This window comes from Abramis brama, assembly GCF_963993115.1.
Source record: "Abramis brama genome assembly, chromosome: 1".
NCBI lineage: Eukaryota > Metazoa > Chordata > Actinopteri > Cypriniformes > Leuciscidae > Abramis > Abramis brama.
This window is the reverse complement of record NC_139963.1, coordinates 70,583,355-70,592,542: the sequence shown is the minus strand read 5'-3', so window position 1 is coordinate 70,592,542 and position 9,188 is coordinate 70,583,355. Positions and strand designations below refer to the sequence as shown.

The 9,188-nt window shown below is 35.8% G+C and overlaps 1 long non-coding RNA gene across 1 annotated transcript; it reads left to right on the top strand.

Moving 5' to 3' along the window:
* The first annotated feature begins 933 nt into the window (after positions 1-933).
* LOC311095970 lies at positions 934-3,844 on the top strand. The gene is made up of 3 exons (XR_014608932.1): positions 934-1,083; positions 2,085-2,245; positions 3,714-3,844. It is a non-coding gene; the product is annotated as an uncharacterized lncRNA (long non-coding RNA).
* Positions 3,845-9,188: the final 5,344 nt, after the last annotated feature.

Here is a 9,188-nt window from a genome sequence, read left to right as displayed (position 1 = left end):
TTATTTTCCTCCTATCATAATGATTCTTTAGATTCCAAATCAATTGTTTTCTCTTTTAGATTGTCCATATCAATCTCTTTGTCTATCACAAAGGTTGCATGCTTTTTGTACCTTTTTTCCTCAGTGTCTTGATTTATTATAGTCAAACTGTTATTAAAATTTTGACTACAACCCATAATACCACCATAAATATTGCTATGTTTATCCATGTTACCACAATAATTGACTTAAACAATGTCGTTATCTCATCACTGTGTTATTCCGGGACACCTCTGTTAGCCCAATATCTCGTTTCAGACTCTATCTCCTGAAAGATATAACATAAAGTTGAGCTCTCTGTATAAGACATCTCTTAGTCATTAATCATTCGGCTCCTTCTTAAACACTCTTCAGTATTTACTTTTAAAGTTCCAAGTTCTCAAGATCCCAAGTTCTTGTTTTATGTGTTAGAGGATTTTTCTCTTTAAATTGGGCTTTATTCCCCTTCTAAAAATCCACTAACACATATTCCCCTTCTGTCAAGGGTTTTCTTAATTCATATACTTACGGTGTCAGATATCCAAGCCATTGCCAACAAATTTAAATTATTTGCTCACAGCCTCATTTACTCGCTCTGCCATGTCAGTCTCATTTCATATTTAACTTTGTATCCTATATGACCCATGTTATTGAACACTTTTATTCACGTTCAGGTTTGCTTTAACTTTGCTCCATCCAGAGACACGCTATCAGTAGTTTTATTACCCCGTAAATCTGCATTCTTGCTGTCTCACACACACAAGCAAGCTACGATGAGTTTGTTCTGCTTCATTCTACGATCTTTAACGCCGTTATCAGTCTGAATTGTAGTATATCATCGTTTATCCTGTTATACTCATGCTCTTACATTCTCACGAAATCCTTTTTAGCTCCGATCGTAAGCCTAACGTTATCCTTACATAAAACATTTTCAGGACTGGGTGACCATTAACAGCCTTAATTCCTGTCAGTGGGGGGTGCATGAGAGCGCAGAATGAGTTTTTCTGTTGTGTCAGTGCATCGTGTAGACCTGTCGTTTCTGCCGACCTGGAACTTCGTCATATGGTAAGTAATAAATCTTAATATTTGTATGCATGGATTCTAACTTTAAAATTATTTAGAGAGTAGCTGACCAGGATTTAGATATTTAATTTAATTTATTCTCAACATTTTACTATAAGCTGTGTACAATATGATAGGCTACTCTAGGTTCAATGAAGTTTGGGACATTGGGACATGTTACTGTCAATTTAAATACAGTAGTACGCGTGAAATGACCGCGAAAAATAACCACAAGCTGCCGTTTTATGAATAACTCTTCAGTTCCCTGAGTACGTTGAGAGCGCAGGCCTTTGAATTGTCGCTGTGTCTGTCGGCCAAGTTTTCGCCATAAATATCTGGTTAGTGATGAATCTTTATATATTTTTTTTTACGCAAACTAAATAGTAGCAGCCAGGTTAATGTCTTTAGAAGAACTGCCCGCGGCTTATGTTCTATAACGCCTGTAACGCGGATTTCCTTCATGTTGATAGCTAGCCTACTTGATTAATAAATGCAATTTTATAAACATAGATTGCATATGTATCCTCTTTTAAGGTCAGAATGATCTAATAATTGTGTTATTTACCATTTTTACCATTTACCAGTCGGTGGAAGCGCCTGCGAGTTCATTATTTTATATCATACGGTTGGGAATTGAAAATCGATCAATGTATCCTGAAATCGGATACCCAAGGTTAGGATTCGGATTCTTGTTATAAAATGTAATTTTCGATTCCTCTTATTGATTTATTCGCGATTATTTTTGTCTAAATCAGAATTTTCTTTTACACGTCTGTGAGGACCTGACCTGGCGATCTGCCAGGACCTTGTGCAGTTACCTCAGTCTATGTTCATTCATACACTTTTGTTTCAAATTGATTTCTATTCTTTTTATTTTGCACAAGTGATGGTTTAGAGCTTATCCTATTGTGATGTGACTTATTACAGATGATATTGTGATCACTCTTGATTCAGTTGGAATATATATATATATATATATATATATATTTTCTGTGTATTTACAGGTTTTTTGTCAGGATAAATCCTGAAAATTCTAAATGAACATCACAGTTCCAGGTGAGCAGAAAGAGTGGGAAGGTTGTTCGGAGGAAGACCATGGCCTTTAATCCACACGTTGCATCTTACATCAGGGACTTTGCAGAATATGATTGGCAAAATCATTAAGGTAAGAGTAATATTAGGGATGTGCAGCGGAGCCCATATCTGTAGAAATGATTTGTGTCTGAATCTGTATTTAGAAAAATCCAAAAAGGGTGGAAATGACTTAAACCATACATTTTCCAAATTGATAGTCTGTTTTAAAATGTAATTATGTTCCCTTCACAGTTTACATTTAACAAAAATGCCTTGTATAAGTCAAATAATTTGTATTTTTATATTATAATTGTAACATCTTTTTAAATAAGTTTTAATTAAAACATGAAATGGTAAAAAATAGGGTTGAGTGATATGGTCAAAAATCATCTTGATAAAATGTTTCATATCAGTCTGTATTGATAATTATCACAATCAATGTCAAATTTTTATTTATTTTAAGTTTTAAATGTTCTCAAACATACATTAAATAATGAAGACAACAGGTAAAGTTAAAATATAATGAAATGTAATAGGGGTGGGAATCTTTTGATTCAATGATTGGATTCAAATCGATTCTTTGGGTCACGATTTGTTTCAAAAGAGGCGGTACTTTTGAAATTGGGAATTCTCTTTTGAATCAAATTTCAATTTGATATATGCATAGAATCGATTTAAAATCTCTGATCAAATCTAAAATCAAATCTATGCATATATCTAAATGAAATTTAATTCAAAATCGAGAATTGAACAGAAGAGAAGAGAAATGATCAGCAGCTACTGTTAGCTCTAATCAAGCAAGCGGGAGTTATTTAGTTTAAATTATACACACCTCATATCTGCGTTAATTTAATCTAACCCGCTGCCGCTCAGCGTTCACATTCGCCTCTCACGGCGTGAGCTCACGCACGTCTTTTTCATCATTAAAATTAGTAAGCATAAAGTCGACAGACATATACGAAAGGAACTGACTGTCGTAAGCATTGTAAGCCAAATTGATCGTAGAGACCATTGGTGGTAATTGCTCTATAATCAATTTAAGGTTACAATACTTTGGGGAAACGCAGCCCTGGTCAGTGGCCGATTGTTTGGAGTCAGAGATATAGAATACGGGCCATTGCCTTCTCAATATTTATTACTTTAGCTTCTGATACAGGACATGTTCATTCTCTTTTATAGAGTATTTGTTCGTTACCACAGAAAACCGCTTGCGTGTCCATGTTGAACGCGTTTCTTATATGTTAAAACTAAAGTAGCCTACCTAAGCTATTTTCTGTGCTACAAACTAGTGTTTACAATTATGACAAATTCAATACATCAAAATATCAAGAAGCATAACAAGCTTTTTTGTACAGCTAGAAATAACTATAAGCCGATGATACCGGAAGCCAGACACATTTCATTTATAAATGGCCGTGCCACTCTTCCGTGAAAAATAAGGTGGATACCATAGGAAAAACAAATTCTCCTAAAAAGGTGTTGATAATGTGAGTTAGGTTTTTTCTATTATTAGTTGTATTTTTTGCCTCTGATTGATTTGTGCTTATCATTCCTTGCAGGATTATCAGAAGTGTTGTCGCTCTTCTACCACTTGACACCATACCCTCCTCACCTGGCCTTCATCCTCACCTGTCAAGTTTCTTTTTTACCTGTTCAGGATCATTTTTGCATGAATTGAAATACATGAATTCTTCACTGATCTTAATTATTAAATATATTGTTCATTAGTCTTCTTTTAAAGAGATTGTTATTGTTGTATTATATTACATTATTATTATTACTAATGTATTGTTTAAAAAAACACAATAAACCTTGTTGTGCAGTTAAAGCTTCAATTGTTCTTTTTTCTATTAACAGTTAAAATAATATTCCTACAGATTTTCTACATATTCTACAGGTAACACAGTAGCCCTATAAAAGTAAATAAAATAACATTTCATAACTGTATAATACTCTACAGTATTATTAAAAATCAACGGTGTAATACTGTGTTTTAATGTGGTAAAAAATTACAGTAAAATAATGTATTTAATTTTACAGTATGCTTAACAGTACTGTATTTAGTGTTACAGTAATTTTACTGTTGAATGAAATACAGCATCTACTGGATAATTGTTGCCAGTAAGTTACTGTTAATTTGACAATAATTTTTTTACAGTGTAACTAACTTTAGTTCCATCCAGAAAATTCCAAGCCTCATTATCTGACCAAAAGAATATGTTTCCTTTTCCACTGGCCTCATCAGGGATAATTTATTTGCCTACCCCGCTACCAAAATTTACGATGTGCCGCAGTGTATTACCGCTGCAAGGTCTTCTATCTTGCCTTCCTCCTCGAGGAATGTCCCGTGTTTATAACACTCATCAGACTAAAATTAAGTTTCTCTTGCTCCATAGCCCATTTTCTTGAAGCTCAAATGTATGTTTATCCACTATTCTTACAATTTGATACATTACCTTTCTGCTCACTTCTAAACTTGCTTGCAGTATTCTGCCAGGGCATCGGTTTTTGATTTCCTGTTTTTGGCCTAAATTTATCTTTCTCAACTTGTCTGGCTTGAAACCGGGTTTTGTAAGGCTTTGTGTAATTTGTTTGAACACTCTGTTGTTTTTCAACATTATCTTTCTCTAGTTTCTGAACTTCTTTATGCTGATAATTCTTTCTCTTTAAATTTTGAGTTTCTAAGTCATATTCTGCCAATTTCTCCTCTATTTGTTTGTTTGTTACAGTGTTTAAGATTGTCACTAATCTATTTCCTCCTGGTATTTTTCTCCCTACATCTCCCAATAGTCTTACTTTGTCTGACATTGGTATTTCTTCTTCTATGGATAACCAAATACTTAATAATGGTACTTGATCTCTATGTTCATTAATTAGCATGTTTCTTCACTGAATATATTTATCTTCTACTCCTGTTAAGGTATGGACTTTCTCAATTGCTTCCGCAGATACTGCATGACCAGTACATGTATGGACTAATCTAGTTATTGCTTCAGAATTTAGGTTTGCTTGTTCTGACGCTTTTAGTATTCGATCCGTATAAGTACAATAATCTTCTCCTTGCTTCCTTGAGCCTATTTGTTTTCTAACTACATTTGTTAGTTTTAATTCCAGTAATTTTGACTGAATATCTTCTTCATTTCTTCTCTGAGGAGTATTAAACTGCAGCTGTTTAACTGGATTCTCTCTGCTTGCCGGAGTCAAAGGTCGTCTTATATCACCGTGCACTAGATCTGTCAGACTCTCACACTCCCATTCCTCTTCAGCTTCTCGACCCAAACTTTCTATGGCTCTGTGTCCTCTCATTGTCTCTAGGTTTCTTTGTAACTCCTTTGTTTCAATTTTTAACATTTTTATAATGTTTTCCATTTCTATTACAATTTTCCTATTGTACGCATAACCCTCTTGGAATAAGGTGTATTTTCCTGTCTTGGACCAACCTTCCTGCTCAGCTATTTGTATTGCTGAAGGAGATCTGCTAGCTGTCTTTACTTGACCATATGTTAAATCTCTTCCCGGTATTATCTTTTTATCCCATTTCTCTATTAGTTCTCTATCTCTTTTCGCACTACTGGGATTTTAATATTTAGTCCCTCTAAACTCGACTTCAGGCCAATCATTTTGTATTTGTTAAGTGACTCTCTGTAAATGTATTTTTACGCCTTTTTTGTGTCTTAACCTTGTTTCTTTTCTTATTTTTTTCCCTTTGTTTCAGAAATAATATCATTGTTAGCTATCATCTTTGCTTTAAACCAAGTTTCATGTTTTCCGTTTTCATCAACAGGCAATAAACTCAACAAAAGCCCTATTCGGACGGGACAAGTTTCACAGGGGGACTTTAAAGAAATTTCGTCAAACTCGGCGGTCCTCACAGAAATCTAATCCCGTCCGAATGCGATGTCTGTGATTGCCGAAAATGTTTTTTTCCGAAACGCTTTTTCTTGTGTGTTTTGGTCTCTCACTATCTCTCACTATCACGCCGGTATTCAAGTTTCTGCTTTTTTTGCGCACCGATAATGGATGTAGATGTGTTCGGTACACTGCGAAGAAATAAAAAAGTGAAATCAACAAGAAGAGCCAAAAGAACCCAGTTCTATAAAATCCTGATGATAAATGTATGTTTAGTTTTTTTATACTACAAATTTTATAAAATGTTTACAAAACACTAAATACGTTAGGACGTTTTACTTTATATTTCAAAGTACTTAATTTCAAAATATGACCATACGCAATCCAGGCATTCTGAACACGTGATCTTCTGCAATGCTTACATGTAAAACACAGACACTCCTACCTCGGTAATAAACACGGAGATGTTAGTCCCGTCCGAATCCGTACATGAAATCACAGACATGAAATCACAGTCGTAGGTTGATAAGAATTGTAACTCAAACGTTGTTTGGAAAACTAGTCCCGTCCGAATAGGGCTAAAGACTCATGAATACGTTTTGCATCATTACATGTTTCTTTCAGTTCCTTCAGAGCATTTTGTAACTGTGGTTTGTGTTTTTTTTAAAACCTTGCATCGATTTTCGAATTATGCTGGCGTTGTCCAATTTAGACTTTCTGTCTGTTTGCAACATAATTAGTTTATCAACAAGCGATTCTGCACGTTTAGAATCCTTGTAATAACCAACGTTAACCACACTCCTGTTTTTACTAACAGCTTGCATTGCAGTCTATTCAATCGCAGGAGTATCCTCCATGATAAACAATCGATCAAACGGTTCGCTGTTAAGTGAGTAGGCCTAACTCAAAGTTCGCAAAGTCATGCAAAGTCTCCACGGTCAGTCTGCCTGCGTTTAACACGTGTTTGTTTTATACCCGGGTATGTGTGTATACGTTTGTAAACTGAAGTCCAAACTGATGCGGGGTTTTTGACTAATGTTTAAGGAGTTCGGTCTAACACTAAACTACTGAGGTGCCTGAGCCCGGGGAAGGCCTGGCTGACACGCTAGATGATACGAGTTCTACGCTCACTTGATTGCCCTGAGCTTAACAAACACATGTAGAGACATGTTGACGTTGAAATCCAAAGTGGTCCATTTATTCCAATACAGCACATTGCCCATAGCAGTTCCCATCAGCGTAAAAATACAAGGCGCCGCGTGCAAAAACACCTGCCAACAACACTGTATTTGCTACCTTTATACCTGAGGCCAATTTACAGACATGCGCCACCCAGTGCTAGACAAAAGGAATTACAACCTGAATACAAAGCAGCATTTGGCTCTTACATGTCCAATTTTCTTTGCATCAGGAATAATTTCATAATTTTCATTTCTGAAAGCCAAGTATTACGTTTGCTTTGTTCCCCTAACGTTAGTATTTGGTTCCTGATTGGTTATTGTTTTGGGAAATAAATAATAATGTTCTAGTCAAGTCAAGTCAAGTATATTTGTATAGCGCTTTTCACAATACAGATTGTATCAAAGCAGCTTCACAGTATTAAATTAAAATAATACAACAAGGTTTGTTTCTAGTGGAATTTATTGATTAATAAAATAAAATTAAATAGGAATGTTTAATTCTAGGCATGTTCTTTTTAATTTATTTATTTTTTGCAACAATAAAATAACTAGGGATGGGCAGGAGTACTTGAGTACTCGTTCATGACAGCGATGATGGATCATAAAAGCGATGTTAGCCCTGACTTTAAAAATATATTTGTCTATTTTTTCTGATTGGTTATTGCAGCATTTGGGGTGGTACCTGAGATCTGACTGGTTATTGCAGCATTTGGGGGTGGTACCTGAGATCTGATTGGTTATTGCAGCATTTGGGGGTGGTACCTGAGATCTGATTGGTTATTGCAGCATTTGGGGGTGGTACCTGAGATCTGATTGGTTATTGCAGCATTTGGGGGCGGTACCTGAGATCTGATTGGTTATTGCAGCATTTGGGGGCGGTACCTGAGATCTGATTGGTTATTGCAGCATTTGGGGGTGGTACCTGAGATCTGATTGGTCAGCGTTAGACTGCGCGCCTTCCAGACCGGTGAAATAAAGGGAAACTGGATTTGAAAGGCAGTGATCCCTGGAATCACTTTGATCATGAAATACAGTTAAGTGCAAAATGTGCAGCGCCAATCTGTCATATACTTAGCATTATAATGAGAAAACTATTGTAATCGATTATAATGTTGTAAATGATCTGTGCTTTAGTTGCCCGTGTATCAGTGCGCTGTTAAGGGAATCCACAACGACAGTTATACATCAGACTAGAGCGGTCGAGTTCTTTTGTGCATTCTTGCCCTTTTGTGCAGATGTTAGTTGTAAGATTTAATTTTATTTTGTTGATCTGATAAATCTCATATAGGAAGTGTTTGGTCAAGTATATTAACCAGCTAGCAAAGCGCTGCTGCAGGTGATAAATGTGCTTTAGTTGTCTGTGTTCCAGCGTTATTAAAGGGTTAGTTCACCCAAAAATGAAAATTCCTTCAGTAATAACTCGCCCTCATGTTGTTTCAACCCCGTAAGACTTTCGTTCATTTTCAGAACACAAATTAAAGCCGCGTTTCCACTGAAATTACCCAGAAGAATTTGTCCCAGGAACTTTATTCCCAGTCATTTTTTTCCCCAGACCGGTTTCTTTCTGCGTTTACAGTGCGGTCTAAAGTACCGGGAAGATTATGCAAATTAGTCTGGTGACGTAGAACTGCACTCGACTGCTCCTCCCAGTCTGTGACGGACAGTAATCCGTTGAGCGACATGTTAATAATAAGTATGGAGGAGATTCAAGCTGTTCTGCTTTTGTTTGTGATGTATTGGTTTACTAACAAGGTAATTAACAGAATGGCAGAAAAGAGACGAGCACTGATACTAAAGCGTATTCAGAAAGCTCATAATGCTAGATATAAAAAATAAAGAATCAAACAAAGAAAAGTGGAAAAAAAAACAGCCAAAAGATCAGAAAATTTTTCCAAGCATATATTGATATATAAACGCTGTTTACATAAATGATACTTGTGAACCAGTGTCCCACAGTATTGAAGTGTCAACTCCCCCTAGGGAGGCTCGAACCAGGCATCTTTT